This window comes from Cryptomeria japonica, chromosome 11 (assembly GCF_030272615.1).
Source record: "Cryptomeria japonica chromosome 11, Sugi_1.0, whole genome shotgun sequence".
NCBI lineage: Eukaryota > Viridiplantae > Streptophyta > Pinopsida > Cupressales > Cupressaceae > Cryptomeria > Cryptomeria japonica.
The window spans coordinates 52,770,144-52,789,577 of NC_081415.1; positions in this window are offsets into that span (position 1 = coordinate 52,770,144).

Here is a 19,434-nt window from a genome sequence, read left to right on the forward strand (position 1 = left end):
ACTCTACCAACGAGGTTTACATTCACCTATTGTTGTCTAAGTTCTCGGCAACTGTGGAAGAGTTCAAATAGCCAGAGATGTAGAATTAGGAGGAGAAGGACATTTGGGGGGCAAGGCAAACATAATGGGAGATGAAGGCTTTGTTGATGGAGGAGACATTGGACGAGGAGAAAATGGTAAGATGTCTTCCATGCCCAAAATCCTCTCAATTTCCCCTAATTAAGATATGAAAAAAGCTTTGAAAGCAAAAGCATCTAGATTAAGAAGTATTTCTATATTTTTTATTTGTTTGGATTCCAATTTTTTCCCATCTTAGAAAAAAATTTGATGAATGGATAGTTATTTTTTGGGGGCAAAAGATGGGTATCCATGTATCCTTCCATAGGATGATACAAAGGAGTTTATTTGTGGTTTTCTTTAGAAACCATGGTATGCAGGAAAGAGTTGCCAAAAATGAATTTTGGAATATTGAGATATCTATGTTCATAGCCCTTCCCTAGTCTTCGAAGGAAAATTTTGAAGAATTATAACAAAACAATTGTTTGTGAAATTGAAGTACTTGGCTCTTTAAATCCATGCTTTTTATGTGAGAGAAATGGCCATCTCGAAAAAGATTGCCCTAAAGCCAAGTTTAAACTGGTTGGGACTGTTAGGTCCCGGAGACAACTAAGGGGGGGGGGGGGGTGTGAATTAGTTGTCAAATGAATTCAAACCAAAAACAACTTAACCAACCTTAATGCTTAATACCGATAAACCAAACTTTATACTGGTAGATAGTTTATCAGTTAATTGCAGTACCGGTAAAGATTAATGCATGACACAAAAAGACAATAACATCCACAACACATAACACCAATATTTGTATGTGGAAACCCTGTAAGGGGAAAAACCACGGTGGGAAACCTTACCCACAATCAGATGATACTACTGCAAATAGTATGTGTATACAAATGGGGTCTGCACATGCAGAAAGGCCAAGCACCTAGAGCTCACTGCTCAAACACAAATAGGAGTCACACTAACTACAATTGGATGGTTAAATCCAATAATGATGTACTGCTTAAAATAGCATCTTCATATGCTAGATTCAGTACCGATGTAGTTCTAATTGCCTTTACAAAAACCTTGCTTCACCTTCAAATGATGTATGCCTGTATAGCTCTGCTTAATCTTGCATATACCTTCTTACAATTCCTTCTTCCAATCGCTTATTGATCTTACAAATAAGATCTTACATATATACCATAACCTGAGACCATTTTTAGTAGGTCGGCGAGCTAAAAGATATTACAATAAAATAATTACAAGTAAATCAATAACCGATGCAATGTCTGATTCAACATGTCGGCTTAATGCATTTACAATAACAACAAAATCATCTCCAAAGCGTGTTGTGCTGATCTGGAATAGATAAGCCTGTCGGTGCTTATTCTGGACCTATTTGCCGGTAACAGCAAATATGCAAATACGAACATGCCAATGAACAAATCTCCAAGACAAAGTGTCCAAACGATGTCTTCGACATAACCAAGTGTTTTCCATGTCATTCCAAGTGTCGGTGAACAATATATCCCGTCGGTGTACCAGATACTAGTGACTATGCATAAAGTCACTTGCTTGCCGGTGAACATTGTCGATCCTCCAAAGTGCTAGAGTTGTTAAGTGTTAAAGGTGTTGACATCAATGAAAAAACCATATCAACATAACCAAAATACCAACAATCCCCACCTTTGACATTGATGGCAACACAAGATGGAAAAACCATCAAAGTGCCAAAATAGAAATGCCAAAAACCAATAAACCAATAATCTCCCAAAAAGGATCATAACCAGAAATCAAAATTCAGATACAGAGAGTAATTAATCTCTCCCAAGGTAACAATCTCTCCCCCTGAGAGTAACATGTGTTTTCCTTGTGTTTTTTCATATCAATCTCTCCCCCTTTGACATCAAATGCCAAAGCCAGGTTCAAATACAAAATACCAACCAATTTAGTATGCCAACTACTCCCCCTAAGAAGTAGCTCTCCTCATCAAAGCAAGAGTAAAAGATTTCTTTATTAATTATGTCGGTTGATGAAAAACATCAATTGTCTAAGTCTCTACCAGTGGGGGTATGACCCCAAGCTGATCTTTGAGATATTCAAAAGTTTCCTTAGGCAAAGGCAGTGAAAATATCTGCAATCTACTCTTTAGTATTCACATAAACCAGTTTTACTTCTTTTGCTTCAACATTCTCTTTAAGAAAATCCAATTTGATAGAAACATGTTTAGTTTTAGAATGTAGTACCAGATTCTTAGATATATCAATTGCTGCAGTGTTATCACAATAGATAGTTATAGATTCCTTGCATTTTACCTTTATGTCCTTCAACATTTGCTTAAACCATAATACTTGTGTACAGTTAGTTGTTGCTGTAACATATTCTGATTCTGCTGTTGATAAAGATGTGCAACTTTGTTTCTTACTCAACCAAGAAATTAATCTGCTTCCAAGAAAAAATGCTCTGTCGGTGGTGCTTTTTCTATCATCCATATCTCCTGCCCAATTTGCATGTGTATGCACATAATTCAAAGTTTTCATCTCTAGGATACCATAAACCAAGATTTGTAGTGCCTTGTAAGTATTGGAAAATCCTTTTTACTGTTGATTCATGATTTTCTCTAAGATTACTCTGAAATCTTGAAACAATACATACTGCATTCATAATATTAGGTCTTGTTTGTGTCAAATACAGTAGGCCTCCTATCATAGATTTGTACCTAGTCGAATTAACAGGTGTAGATTCATCCCTTAGTGATAATTTGTCATTTGTAGTCATAGGTGTACTTACCGGTTTAGAGTTTTCCATCCCAAATTTCTTTAGTAACTCCTTCAAGTACTTGGATTGACTCAAGAATATACCTTTATTAGTCTGTGAAATCTGCAATCCTAAAAAGAATTTTATCTCTCCAATAATAGACATTTCAAATCCATGCTACATTTCAATAGAAAAGTCTTTACATAATCCATCTTCTCCTCCAAAGATTATTTCATCAAAAAAAACTTCTATAACCAAGATGTCATCATTAGTCACTTTATAGTATAAGTTGTTGTCAGCATTACCTTTAGAAAAACCAATCTTCAAAAGATATGTATCCAATCTAGCATACCAAGCTCTTAGAGCTTGCTTCAACCCATACAAAGCTTTCCTTAACCTGCAAACCATATCTTTGTTATCTGTTAAAGAAAATCTATTAGGTTGCTCAATGTAAACTTTTTCTTCAAGATCTCCATTCAAAAATGCACATTTAATATCCATTTGATATACTTTGTAATTCTTGTGTGCTGCAAAAGCCAAGAATAATCTGACTGCCTCAATTCTAGCTACCGGTGCAAAGGTTTCATTATAATCAATTCCTTCTTTCTGAGAATATCCCTTACACACTAGTTTTGCTTTATTTATGATTACCTTCCCATCTTCATTAAGTTTGTTTCTGAATACCCATTTTGTTCCAATCACATTTTTGTCTTTAGGCCAGGGAACTAATGTCCATGTGTTATTATTCTCAATTTGTTCTAGTTCCTCTTCCATAGCTTTAATCCAGTGTTTATCTTCACATGCCTCATTAATTGATGATGGTTCAATTTGAGAAATAAAGACATGCCTCTTCATTTGCCAGTCTTCCTCTTGTCATAGCTCCTTGATACTTGTTCCCAATTATCTGGATTTTAGATTGGTTCAATCTTACATACCGAGGTGTCTTCGTTTGCTATTGTTCCTCAGTTATAGTGGAATTTTCAAATGATACCGATGTAACTTGATCTTCATTCTATACCGGTGGATTCAATGTAGGTTCATTTGTCAGTATCTCTGTTGCATGTTCAGAGTCCAAATACCTTGAAGTTCCTCTAAACTATTCATCAATCTTCACATTTGTACTCTCAACAATTTTCTGCAATTTCTTGTTAAAACATCTATATGCTTTGCTCTTAGATGAATAACCAAGAAATATTCCTTCATCACTTCTAGGATCAAATTTGCCAATATACTCATCTCTTCTAATATAGCAGTTACTTCCAAATACTTTGAAATATTCAAGAGTAGGAGTAATACCAAACCATAGTTCATGAGGGGTCTTACCGGTTTCACCTTTGATGTTGTAGCGTCCTAAAATTGCGACACTTGCAATTTCGACCGCATTTGGGTCTTCACGATGGCAGCGCAACACGGAACCTGAATGGAGACCCCGAAACTTGTTCAAGACATCAAAAACTGCATTTTTCAGTACCCTGGCCTGATCCTCCTTGCACCCTGCTGTCCCCAGAGGTGGGACCATGGCGCCCAGCGCCCTGGTCCCTGGCCCTATTTTGGGCCCGGTCTCCTATGGGGCTTCGGGTCTTTAAGTTTGCAAATTGGAAAATAACCTTTCTTGGTCGGCCCAAGGTCAGAAAAATCAGTCTTTTAACCCTAATTGACAAGTATATAAACTACTTTTCCTCTCCCATTTTAAGGAGGAAGGAGATATAGGTACAAGACGTGGAAACGATATTCAAACATTCAAGCATTCAAGCATTTCCTTCAAGCAATTGATCATTCTAAGTCTCCATTCAAGGCTAAGTGTTGCATTCAAGACAAGGATTCAACCATTGAAGAGGAGATCACATATCACATACAACATACAACATACAACAACATCTACACCTTCGCATGTAAGAATATAAACATTCTTACAATAAGGTACTAGTACTTGTTTTACATTACAATCATTTACATTTACAGCAATTTCTCATTTCTTGGTTAATTCCAAAACCGGGGTTTGACCTAAAGGCAAACCCCTCATCCCTAACCCCCCAATCGTCCTCTCTTTTTTGTGTGTAGGTTGCAGGTACGCGGCTGTAATTGAAGATCTGGAATCATTGTGCAGAGACGAACAGATCCCCCTTCGTTTCGCGGATTTTTCGGAGGACCGTGTGCACGTCGGGCGCCATCGTCCCGTCAACTTTCGCTCAAATTTGCAGAACAACATCGTCTCAACATTTTACTGCTAATTCCAGGTCCGCAGCTTCATCCCATATCCCTATCTCTATTTATAAGCGAATCTTTTCTACTTTACATGCATTCTTAGTTCAATCTTTCTATCTACATTCTTTACAAAAGAGGGTATCCTTGATGTCCTAACCCTTGAAACTCATATAGAATCCAATCTTACATTGCGTGGGATTGGATCTTGTGGATTTCAACCCCTCTTTTGAATGTAAAGTCTCTCATAAGTGAAAACCATCAACCCTAGTGACTCTCCCTTCTCTCTCCTTGGAGTTGGGGAGGGGAGAACGACTAGGGTTCGATTTTTTCCGCTTTACATTTTGGTGAACCCGACGTGAACATCCTCATTTTGATTATTCATGGTTAGATTTGAAAATTTTGCTTTCCTAATTATATTTCCATGTTTGATCTTTTGCAAATTTTAGAGGTTGATTGCATAAAAAACCCTAAAATTTTCTTTTTAGTAATTAAACTTGTGAAATGCTTAATTGTTAATGCTTGTTTCAGATCTACCCTTCTATTGCAAATTGTCAATTCATATTTGTGCTTTAATTCTAAAAATTAAGTGGTTAAATGTCAAAACCCTAATTTTTAAGACCTTCTTGATTCAACCTTTGACTGATAATTTCACTGATCAAAACATCTCCAAATCGGCTGTAACTTTGGATTCCACAATAAAATCACAATATCTTTCATCCCTGAAAATTTGGAAAAAAGTTGCGAGGACCGTGTGCACCCCGAGCGCCATCATCCCCGACATTTTTTCCGAAATTTCGGGAGCTAGATCTTACTGTATTTTTCTGCTAAAATCCAGAATTTTGGCTGATTTTATCAATTTTAACACCTTCAAAATTAAAGTCAAAGTTGGTCTAACAATTGCTTGGATTGAGGCTTCTAATCATTCAAAAATTGTTGAAATTAAAATTCATATCAAAATTGTGTTTTTTACAGTCCTAAATCTGAAAAGTGTGTTAGCATTCATTCGAAATTTCAGCGCTTTATTCAAATTTTTGCAGTTTGTGACTTTTGAAATTAAGTGTTTAATTGCAACAACTTTGATTTCCACTTTCAAATTCGAATTTTGCATGAAATTGAGTCAATTGTTAACTTTCAAAACTTGCATTGCTTTCAGCATTCCCTCTAAAATCATAAAATTCAAAATTTCAGTTTCCCCCTCTTTTTCAAAATTCAAATTTTACATTTTTCAACAATCTTGGTAGGGTTCAATTTTGAGATTGCAACTTTAATTTGGCCTATCTACAGATCGTAAAATCACTCAATTTTTTCAGGTTAGCTGTAAAATCATCATAACTTTCATCCCTGAAAATTTCGAAAAAAGTTGCGAGGACCGTGTGCACCCCGAGCGCCACGGTCCCGGACATTTTTTCCGAAATTTTGGGAGATTGTCCTGATTGCATTTAACAGCTTAAATCTAGGAGATTGGCTGATTTTATTGAAGTTTTCTACCTCTAAAATTCAAAATCTCTCTCTTTCTTTAGTGCATGAGTTTTACAACGATAAGCCCTACTTACACTATTCCCGTTAGACGAAGCCTTAGAATTAAGTCTTTCCAAGGTGTAATTACCGAGGAGATGGAACCTAATTTGAATGGCCTTTTTAACGAAGACATGGGTAATTCCTCTAATCCTCTTAATGATGAAGAAGCTCTCCAAGAGGTTTCTGTAGAACAACTTTCAAAATTGGATAACCAATTTGATGATTTTCGACAATGGATGTCTCAAGAATACCCCGATAGTCAAGCTCTTCCTTTAATTGAGGGTCTAAAACGAATGGTTCAAAGTGATAAGAATGGAATTGATATTTTGCGTGGTATTGCACACATTGTGGATTCAAATGTGATGCCTATGAAGAGTTGTGCCGAAACCTTAGGTTATACACAACCTCCTACTCAAGTCAATCATTCTATTCCTTTGACAACTCCTATTGCTAGTATACCTACTTTTACATCAAACATAATGACTACTTCAATACAAGACATTCCTCCTATGATCACCAGTCATGGGGGCAATCCCTCTTCTTCAATCAATCCTCTTCCTTTATTCAATCTGACTTCTTCATTCATTCCTTCAATAAGTGTTCCTATTACATCACCACAAATGAACATGACACAAGGGGGCAATTCGTTTTCCATTCCTCCTTGTAGTGTTCCTCCTGTCCAATCATCTCCTATGACTAACTATCATAGTGTCCCACCACCTTACTCTCTACCTTCTTTCAATAACATAACACCTCTATCACAATCTAACACGTCTAATATGAACTCTTCGACTGAAGCGACCATTAACAATCTTGCACAAACTGTCTCTTCTTTACAGCAACAAATTGCCTCTATGAATCAATCTAAGTTTAGTGTGCCCACATTTGATGTTGCGAGCCCACTTTCTCTTGACATTGTTCGAGCTATTCCCCCTAAACATGTTGAAATTCCACATTTGGAGCTTTATAATGGTAAGGGTGATCCTCTAACACATGTTAAGACCTTTCAAACAATATGTACTAATTTTGCTTATGACCAAAGGTTGCTTGCAAAACTGTTTACTAGAACATTAAGAGATAAAGCCCTACAATGGTATTGCTCGTTGCCTTCTTATTCTATTACTTCTTTCGAACAACTTGCAAATGCTTTCATTCAACAATTTCAAAACAATATAAGTCCTAAAGTTACTTTGATTGATTTAATGCATTGTAAACAAGGTGTTAGAGAAAAAGTGACTGATTTCATTGGTAGATATAAGCATTTGTATGCTCAAATTTCTTTTCCAGTGCCTAACAATGATATTCAAAGAATCTTTATTTCTAATTTACAAAAAGATATTAGAGAAAAACTCTTGTTTTCTGAGTTTACTTCTTTCCAACAGTTGTGCGCAACTCTTCACCATTATCAACTGACTGTGAGTCAAATGGAACAAGCAAATCCTATGGCTCCGAGTGATAAGGGTGATAGTAGTCAACAACCATTTGGGAAGTTTAAACCGAACAGAGAGTCTATTAAATTCAATGAAAACATCATCAACAACAATGTGAATGCAGCATCAGGTGTGCCTCGTATTTCTAAGTTTTTCAAGAAAGAAAGAAAGTTCACTCCTTTGAATGAATCATTGCATAGTATTATGAATAAGTTATTGGAACAAAATGTGCTTACTCTTCCTCCTATAAGGCAAATAGATCCTGCAAAGATTAATTCACCCTATTTTGATAACAAATCTTTTTGTCAATTTTATCGTCATCTTGGGCATGATACTGAAAAATGTTTTGCTTTAAAGGGTAAAATTCAAGATTTGATTGATAATAATACTATTTCTATTTCTGGTGTGAATGATAAAGGCAACACATCTGTAGCTGCTCCTAACCAAAATCTTCAGATTTTTACTGATCCATTACCTTCTCATACCTCTAATGCGATTGATACTAATGATTCCTCTGTCTCACCTGATGATCTGGTGTCTATGACTCCGAATGTGATTAACTTTGTGGAGCAACAGAAAATCCCTAAAGAACCTTCCATCACCTTTGATTCTAGTGAAACTATTAGGGCACCTGATGGTCCTTTATATATAGTTGCAAAAGTCAAGAATACACCTTGTCGTGGAGTGCTTATTGATTCTTCTTGTATGGTTAATATCATTACTGAAGAATTTATTTTTACTTTGCAATTGAATCAAGTGATCTATGATGAAACAAATGTGGTTGTGAAACTATTTGATGCATTTTCTTCTCCTGCAATTGGTTCTATTACATTACCTATTGAGGTCCATAACAAATCCCTTGATGTGGACTTTGCTATTATTCCATCATCCGAACAATTTCGTGTGAAGCTAGGCTATCCTTGGCTATCTTCCGTGAAAGCTATTGCTTCTCCTATTCACAAGTGTTTGAAATTTCCCCATAATGGTGAAGTTGTTACTGTCAATCATAGTCTCTTTAAACTAGCTGAAAGAACTTCTAGCGTTCCTATTGATTACTTTTGGCCTAAACAATTTCAATCTCTTCCTCCACGAAGTGATCATCTTTTCAAATCTTATCAAAGGTGGAAAAAAGATATGATCCTGTCTCTAAGTGAACCTAGAACACCCAAACTTGACATTCCTATCGTTCTTGAGAAGGAAGTTCTTCCTTTGAAAGATAAAACTAATGTCTTTCCTCAAGAAGATTCCCAACCCATTCCTATGGATGTGACTATGCCTATATCTAATAAACTTCCTAAAAGTAGACCTATACCTCCTCGTCATGATGGACTTGGTCTCCTTCCTAAACCGAATATTCCTCCCTTATATGGAGCAGTTCCTCCTCCTTCCTCTTATGGAGAGAAGAGACCTTCCTCTTCTCCTATTATTCAACCTAAGAGACCACAACCTAAACACCCAAGTGATAAGGATGAGAACATTCCTCCTCCTCAATCTTCACAACTTCCTACTAAGACTAGACGGAATCGTTCTGCACGTGAACGCCGGCGAAAGCGTCGTCTTAGAGCTCAAACTTTACAATCCCCAAAAACACCTTCAGCCAATATTATTCCATTTTCTCCTTAGCCGATGATTGAGCCGAAATCTCCTAAACATAAGATGCATGATGGTCTTGATCCTGTGCGAGTTAAAGATCCTATTTTTATAAATCTTGATGATGATATAGATGAAAATGTTATTTATGATGAAAATGTTACTTCTTTACATTCTGATAGTGAATATGAACATGTTGATGTTGATAATTATCTATCTAATGAATTTTCTAAAGCACTTATCCGAGCTCCTAGACAAGAACAACGTGGCTTGGGACATGAACATAGCCCTTGTTTGGATCTTGTGATAGCTCCATCTGCTGTGTTGGATGTTCCTCCTCTAGCATGTTTCCTACCTTCCTAAAATATTGATCAGCAAGATCGGGGGGTAGATGACATGCTAGACTAGTTCATTAGCATAGCAGATTCTCTCCTCCTCTCTTTTGTTACTTCTTCTATGTGTTACTCCCATTCTTCTATTTGTTGTCCTTGGTGTTGTCTACTTGAGGACGATGCAAAACATTGAGATCTCTTTTGGTCTCTCTCGTGTTGACTCAAAAGACACATGTGTTCCCTTCTTCTAGGTGACCACCCTTGATTGGGAAATGAAGAACAATTATGCATACATACATATGATATACATGAATTATCATACAGCATACTGACCCCGAGGAAAGCAAAGTCACCTTGTGCTTTGTGTTTTGTGTCTATTATCCTTGGGCTTATCTCACACTTGGGGGCTAAATCCTTGTGATAACGTGCTCCTTTCTCATTTCTTATATGTATCACTACCTTAAAGCAATCACCCCCGGTGAGGCGTGTGCGATCGCTTTAACGTAGGGGGGCATACATCTCGTTCATATCTTTTCAAGATACTTGAAAATTTCTTGACAAATTTAGCTTTGCCTTGAAAATTTTTGATATCTTTCTTGCATGACTCGTAGTGAGGGAACCTACTACTGACAGTCATGGTTCTCCCTCGTGATCTTCCCTTTTACTTTGTCAATCGAAGTTGTAAGATCCTTAGTCCACTGGGGGCTTGGTGTATCTTGCCTCCTTGACATGGTGAAAGTCTTTCAATGTTGTTTCCTTGTACTTTACCGGAAGTATGAGCGTACGCTTATACTCCCGCTAAAGTGGGGGCTAAATGTAGCGTCCTAAAATTGCGACACTTGCAATTTCGACTGCATTTTGGTCTTCACGATGGCGACGCAACACGCAACCTGAATGGAGACCCTGAAACTTGCTCACGACACCAAAAACTGCATTTTTCAAGCACCCTGGCCTGATCCTTAGTGACTCCTTCATCAACAAGATAATAAGATTTATCTTTATTCTTCTTAAATCTGTATCTCTGGTATTCAGGGTTAGGCTTGTATGTTCTTCTAGCTTCTTCTCTTAGTCTAGCATGTCTATCAGGGCATCTTGAAGCCATATGACGAATCGTATTACAGTTAAAGCATTTAAAGGATGCTTTACCTTCATACTTACTTCCAACTGGACCTTTAGGCATTTTCCTTGCAAACAGTGCTTCAAGTTCTTCAAGTTCTTCATTTTCTCTCTTGCTTTCCTCAAGTTCTCTTGCATAAAAGGCTTTCCAATCAGATTTGTCAAAAGATGGTGTAGATGATGTTGATGCCTTAAAAGCTAAATCTGTCTCTATAGTAGCAATAGGACCAAATTCCTCAATTTCAAAAGTTGAAAGTTTTCCAATCAATGTATCCCTAGTTACTGACATATTAGGCATTGTTCTCAACTCATTTATAACAGTAACTTTCATTTTATATGCTAGTGGCAATCCTCTTAAATTTTTTGAAACAATTTCATCTTCACTTAAGGTTCCTCCACAACATTTAATACCCAAAACAATTTCATTTACTCTTTCCATAAAAGCAGAAATCCTTTCATCTTCTTCCATTTTCAGATTTGCATACCTGACCCAGAAGCTTTCGAGTTTTGCAATTTTGACTGTGGAATCTCCTTCATTCAATGTTTCTAGATGATCCCAAATAGCTTTAGCAGTAGACCTATCTGATAATCCCATGATTTGTTGATCTGATAATGCGCTCAAAAGTGCTTCCCTTTCTTTACAATCATTTTCTTCGTCTTTTCCTAAGGTAGGTGGATTAGGCTGACTTTGAGTAGGAGCAATATAGCCATTCTTTGTAACATCCCAAATGTCCTTTCCAATGCAATTTAGATGTGTCTCCATTCCGATCTTCCATATGCCATAGTTGGTTCCATCAAATTTAGGACTGTCCTTCCTAAAATAGTTAGTAGACATTGGATCTCCTCAAGCTGTTAAACTTCTGCAAAAAGAGGACTAAGCTCTGATACCAATTGTTAGGTCTCAGAGACAACTGAGAGGGGGGGTGAATCAGTTGTCAAATGAATTCAAACCAAAAACAACTTAACCAACCTTAATGCTTAATATCGGTAAACCATACTTTATACCGGTAGACAATTTATCAGTTAATTGCAGTACCGGTAAAGATTAATGCATGAAACAGAAAGACAATAACATCTGCAACACATAACACAAATATTTGTACGTGGAAACCCTATAAGGGAAAAAACCACGGTGGGAAACTTTACTCACAATCAGATGATACTACTGCAGATAGTATGTGTATACAAATGGGGTCTGCACATGCAGAAAGGCCAAGTGCCTAGAGCTCACTGCTCAAACACAAATAGGAGTCACACTAACTACAATTGGATGGTTAAAAACCTTGCTTCACCTTCAAACGATGTCTGTGTGTATAGCTCTACTTAATCTCGCATACACCTTCTTACACTTCCTTCTTCCAATCGCCTATTGATCTTACAAATAAGATCTTACATATATACCATAACCTAAGACCATTTTTAGTAGGTCGTCTCTAAAAGATATTACAATAAAATAATTACAAGTAAATCAATAATCAATACAATATCCGATTCAACATGTCGGCTTAATGCATTTACAATAACAACAAAATCATCTCCAAAGCGTGTCGTGCTGATCTGGAATAGATAAGCCTGCTGGTGCTTATTCTGGACCTATTTGCTGGTAACAACAAATATATCCTACCGATGTACCAGATACCGGTGACTATGCATAAAGTCACTTGCTTGCCGGTGAACATTGTCGATCCTCCAAAGTGCCAGAGTTGATAAGTGTTAAAGGTGTTGAAATCAATGACAAAACCATATCAACATAACCAAAATACCAACAGGGACCTTCAAACCTAATGCAAAAGAATCAGAGGGCAATAACCCCTCCAAATAAGGAGGGCAAGATTGTCCATGGTATGGACTCCAGTGAAAGAAAAAACACAATCTTTGAGGATATAAATTATGCTCCCAATAAGGACAAACAAGTTGATACTCCAATGACATAGAATGCTAATTTGTCACTAAAGATCCGCTATTTTATAGGGAAATTGAAGTCATCCATGCTAAGGGCTCCCTTGCTTTCAAGCCTATCTCGATGATTGACCAAGACAAAGAGACAACCCCCCCAGGACCCATGAATGCTCAACAATTAGCCTTCGGGTTCTATTCAAGCTAAAGCAGAAAAAAAATACCCAAATCATGAAACTCTTTGAACGTGAAGCAGTGAATCAAGCCCCATAAAATAACTCTAATCTCAAACTAGGTGACGAGGCCTTTGGAAAGGAAATTGTTATGTCATGTCATAGTCCCCTATTTTTCAGGATCAATTATTGATAATTCTCTTCCTTTACAAAAACTATCTTCTGCTAAAAAGGATAATAAGAAGAGGAAACTAAACGATAAAACTAGAACGTTTGACTCTAGCTCAAAGAAAAAGGTGACCAAAAAGGGCAAGGAAGATAAGATGTTAAAGTGTTTTGATAGATTGTATAAGAACCAGAAGAATACACCTAGGTCAATCCCTAATGAACTTAAAAATTTGTAGTTCGAATGTTAGGGATTCAGAACCAGCTAGTGGGAAGTATGTGGTTAGAGAATTTTGCAAAAACAAGCCATAGACTTTTTATGCCTACAAGAGGTCAATGTAGTGAGATTTCGAGTTGAGAATGTCTTAAATTTCATTTGGATAAATGCATGAATGATCATCTCAAACCATGAAAAGGGCAAGGGAGTTACTACTATCCTAATTCACCCTAAGTTGAATAAGAATATCTCTTCATGGGGCTCATCCCCTTGTAATCTAGTGTCATATCTCATTCTTTTACTTGCATTATTAATACAATAAATTGGTCGAGACTATGGTTAATTATCTTGTGAGTGTTTGATTATGCATTAAAGTTATTTTAAATACATGAAATTGAAATTAGAAATAAATTTGAAATTAAAATTAAAATGATGATGAAATTTATGAGTATGTGCTTCGGTTATGGTTTATGGGACTAACCTATTGAAGCAAATTTAAGTGCAAATAAGTGCAAGTATATGTTGAAGATGATAACTTGGCCAAGGTGGAAATTCCCTAGCCACTTGGCAATAATTAGGATGATGTAACTCAATGTACATGCACACACTCACATAACACATCCATATTGCATTATGATGTTTGTTCGTGTATTTTATGGTATTCTAGATGCATAGTTTAGATTATGAACGTTGTGCTTAAATGATGCTTAAATGTATATAAAATTTATTTACAAACTTGTTTCAAATGATATGTTGGGGAATATTATTTAATCACCACCTTTATTTGTACGTCATTGTTTTCTCAAGTTACATAATTATTTTATTAAAAAAATATAATTTGTTTGTAATTATTTACTTTACACACACACACACACACACATTTTGACAAATTTCTACCTAGGGGGTATCACCCTTTATATTAAAACCATAAAAAGATACATGAAATCAGCAAAAAAGAGATGAGATCAAAGTCCTAATGGCCTTTATGACCTCTTGGGCCCCTCTCTAGTTGTGAATCTAAGAACAACTTCCCATTTATAGACATCATACATTCAAAAGTTTCCAATTTGTTCCTACTCAAACCATTCTTCAAGGCCAGGATGTTATCAACCATATATTTACTTATGATTACCTCCTCTTCCTTGCAAGTATCGACAACAAGCCCTCTAAGTTTCTTCAAAGCTTTCATGGCAAGTTCTCTCAGAGGTGGAGCTACCATATGACGTACTTCCCTTCATGTTCACATACATATTGTTGGTAAACACATGTGTCACTGCAATTGCTTCTCTAAAATTGACCCTATTTGTTTGAAGAGTAGTGACAACTGCACCAACGGTTGGAGAGATTGCAATCAAACCACAATCTTCCTTTGCATTTGAGAGTAGTAGCTCCCTCGTATAATGAGGATTTTTAAGATTTTTGTGTACTTTTAACCTGGAAGTACAAAAAGGAGAGAAAAATAAACTAAATAAAGGTGAATAATAGAAACCCCAATAGCAGGCATACGAATACCAACTGAGATTCCACAACTAATAATATATTACAAAGGGAGTTTATCAACAAATATGTTTAGCCATGTGATGATGATGAAAGATGAAAGATAGATCTTGACATACAAAGAGATAAGCTACTTCAACATATTCAAACTTAGATATAAAAGCAATTTAGGGGAAACGTTTTATGAGGAGTAACTCTGGAGAAATTCCTAGAGAAACTTTTGATAACTTTTGGCTTTACACTGTACAAAAAGGGTTTCTGAAATGGTATCATTTCACAAAGATAATGAAGAATACATTTTGGTTTGTGTGTTCTGAATGTGTTCATCTGTTATTATTATTGATTTCTCATATGTCAAATTAGTAATCTCTTTTTGTATCTGTGTAAATCATTGATAATTTGTGCAGTTGGTGTAATGATACAACATGGGGGCCTCACTGGCTAGGCAATATTATATCACGTGCATTCATATTGGGGGGTTTAATATCTCAAAAAATAAGCTCAATATATTGCCTATTTGGTGAAAATAGGGGGTTTTTTAATTCAGGCTATGAAAAAAAGCAATATATGGTCAAAATAGGGGGGTTTTAATTTGGGTTGTTTATTGGGAGAGGGTGACAAAAAAGGAATTTAGGGCAATATTTTTTGAAAATAGGGGGATTATGTAGTATGCCATGAACGCACGTGCTATAACCCAAGTTCACTTAGTGAAGCTCCCATGCGATACAAAAGCATGCTTTTATATCTAAGTTTGAATATGTTGAAGTAGCTTATCTCTTTGTATGTTAAGATCTGTCTTTCATCTTTCATCATCATCACATGGCTAAACATATTTGTTGATAAACTCCCTTTGTAATATATTATTAGTTGTGGAATCTCAGTTGGTATTCGTATGCCTGCTATTGGGGTTTCTATTATTCACCTTTATTTAGTTTATTTTTCTCTCCTTTTTGTACTTCCAGGTTAAAAGTACACAAAAATCTTAAAAATCCTCATTATACGAGGGAGCTACTACTCTCAAATGCAAAGGAAGATTGTGGTTTGATTGCAATCTCTCCAACCGTTGGTGCAGTTGTCACTACTCTTCAAACAAATAGGGTCAATTTTAGAGAAGCAATTGCAGTGACACATGTGTTTACCAACAATATGTATGTGAACATGAAGGGAAGTACATCGTATGGTAGCTCCACCTCTGAGAGAACTTGCCATGAAAGCTTTGAAGAAACTTAGAGGGCTTGTTGTCGATACTTGCAAGGAAGAGGAGGTAATCATAAGTAAATATATGTTGATAACATCCTGGCCTTGAAGAATGGTTTGGGTAGGAACAAATTGGAAACTTTTGAATGTATGATGTCTACAAATGGGAAGTTGTTCTTAGATTCACAACTAGAGAGGGGCCCAAGAGGTCATAGAGGCCATTAGGCCTTTGATCTCATCTCTTTGTTGCTGATTTCATGTATCTTTTTATGGTTTTAATATAAAGGGTGATACCCCCTAGGTAGAAATTTGTCAAAATGTGTGTGTGTGTGTGTGTGTAAAGTAAATAATTACAAACAAATTATATTTTTTTAATAAAATAATTATGTAACTTGAGAAAACAATGACGTACAAATAAAGGTGGTGATTAAATAATATTCCCCAACATATCATTTGAAACAAGTTTGTAAATAAATTTTATATACATTTAAGCATCATTTAAGCACAACGTTCATAATCTAAACTATGCATCTAGAATACCATAAAATACACGAACAAACATCATAATGCAATATGGATGTGTTATGTGAGTGTGTGCATGTACATTGAGTTACATCATCCTAATTATTGCCAAGTGGCTAGGGAATTTCCACCTTGGCCAAGTTCTCATCTTCAACATATACTTGCACTTATTTGCACTTAAATTTGCTTCAATAGGTTAGTCCCATAAACCATAACCGAAGCACATACTCATAAATTTCATCATCATTTTAATTTTAATTTCAAATTTATTTCTAATTTCAATTTCATGTATTTAAAATAACTTTAATGCATAATCAAACACTCACAAGATAATTAACCATAGTCTCGACCAATTTATTGTATTAATAATGCAAGTAAAAGAATGAGATATGACACTAGATTACAAGGGGATGAGCCCCATGAAGAGATATTCTTATTCAACTTAGGGTGAATTAGGATAGTAGTAACTCCCTTGCCCTTTACATGGTTTGAGATGATCATTCATGCATTTATCCAAATGAAATTTAAGACATTCTCAACTCGAAATCTCACTACATTGACCTCTTGTAGGCATAAAAAGTCTATGGCTTGTTTTTGTAAAATTCTCTAACCACACACTTCTACTAGCTGGTTCTGAATCCCTAACATTCGAACTACAAATTTTAAAGTTCATTAGGGATTGACCTGGGTGTATTCTTCTGGTTCTTATACAATCTATCAAAACACTTTAACATCTTATCTTCCTTGCCCTTTTTGGTCACCTTTTTCTTTGAACTAGAGTCAAACGTTCTAGGTTTATCGTTTAGTTTCCTCTTCTTATTATCCTTTTTAGCAGAAGATAGTTTTTGTAAAGGAAGAGAATTATCAATAATTGATCCTGAAAAATAGGGGAATATGACATGACATAACAATTTCCTTTCCAAAGGCCTCGTCACCTAGTTTGAGATTAGAGTTATTTTATGGGGCTTGATTCACTACTTCATGTTCAAAGAGTTTCGTGATTTGGGTTTTTTTTTTCTGCTTTAGCTTGAATAGAACCCGAAGGCTAATTGTTGAGCATTCATGGGTCCTTGGGGGGTTGTCTTTTTGTCTTGGTCAATCATCGAGATAGGCTTTAAAGCAAGGGAGCCCTTAGCATGGATGACTTCAATTTCCCTATAAAATAGGGGATCTTTAGTGACAAAATAGAATTCTATGTCATTGGAGTATCAACTTGTTTGTCCTTATTGGGAGCATAATTTATATCCTCAAGGATTGTGTTTTTTCTTTCACTGGAGTCCATACCATGGACAATCTTGCCCTCCTTATTTGGAGGGGTTATTGCCCTCTGATTTTTCTACATTAGGTTTGAAGGTCCCTGTTGGTATTTTGGTTATGTTGATATGGTTTTGTCATTGATGTCAACACCTTTAACACTTATCAACTCTGGCACTTTGGAGGATCGACAATGTTCACCAGCAAGCAAGTGACTTTATGCATAGTCACCGGTATCTGGTACATCGGTAGGATATATTGTTCACAAATATCGTTTGGACACTTTGTCTTGGAGATTTGTTCATTGGCATATTCGTATTTGCATATTTGTTGTTACCAGCAAATAGGTCCAGAATAAGTACCAGCAGGCTTATCTATTCCAGATCAGCATGACACGCTTTGGAGATGATTTTGTTGTTATTGTAAATGCATTAAGCCGACATGTTGAATCGGATATTGTATCGATTATTGATTTAATTGTAATTATTTTATTCTAATATCTTTTAGAGACGACCTACTAAAAATGGTCTTAGGTTATGGTATATATGTAAGATCTTATTTGTAAGATCAATAGGCGATTGGAAGAAGGAATTGTAAGAAGGTGTATGCGAGATTAAGCAGAGCTATACACGCAGACATCGTTTGAAGGTGAAGCAAGGTTTTTAACCATCCAATTGTAGTTAGTGTGACTCCTATTTGTGTTTGAGCAGTGAGCTCTAGGCACTTGGCCTTTCTGCATGTGCAGACCCCATTTGTATACACATACTATCTGCAGTAGTATCATCTGATTGTGGGTAAGGTTTCCCACCGTGGTTTTTTCCCTCACAGGGTTTCCACGTACAAATATTTGTGTTATGTGTTGCAGATGTTATTGTCTTTCTGTTTCATGCATTAATCTTTACCACTACTGCAATTAACTGATAAACTGTCTACCGGTATAAAGTTTGGTTTACCGGTATTAAGCATTAAGGTTGGTTAAGTTGTTTTTGGTTTGAATTCATTTGACAAATGATTCACCCCCCCTCTCAGTTGTCTCTGAGACCTAACAATTGGTATCACAGCTTAGTCCTCTTTTTGCAGAAGTTTAACAACTTGAGGAGATCCAATGTCTACTAACTATTTTAGGAAGGACAGTCCTAAACTTGATGGAACCAACTATGGCATATGGAAGATCATAATGGAGACACATCTAAATTGCATTGGAAAGGACATTTGGGATGTTACAAAGAATGGCTATATTGCTCCTACTCAAAGTCAGCCTAATCCACCTACCTTAGGAAAAGACGAAGAAAATGATTGTAAAGAAAGGGAAGCACTTTTGAGCGCATTATCAGATCAACAAATCATGGGATTATCAGATAGGTCTACTACTAAAGCTATTTGGGATCATCTGGAAACATTGAATGAAGGAGATTCCATAGTCAAAATTGCAAAACTCGAAAGCTTCTGGGTCAGGTATGCAAATCTGAAAATGGAAGAAGATGAAAGGATTTCTGCTTTTATGGAAAGAGTAAATGAAATTG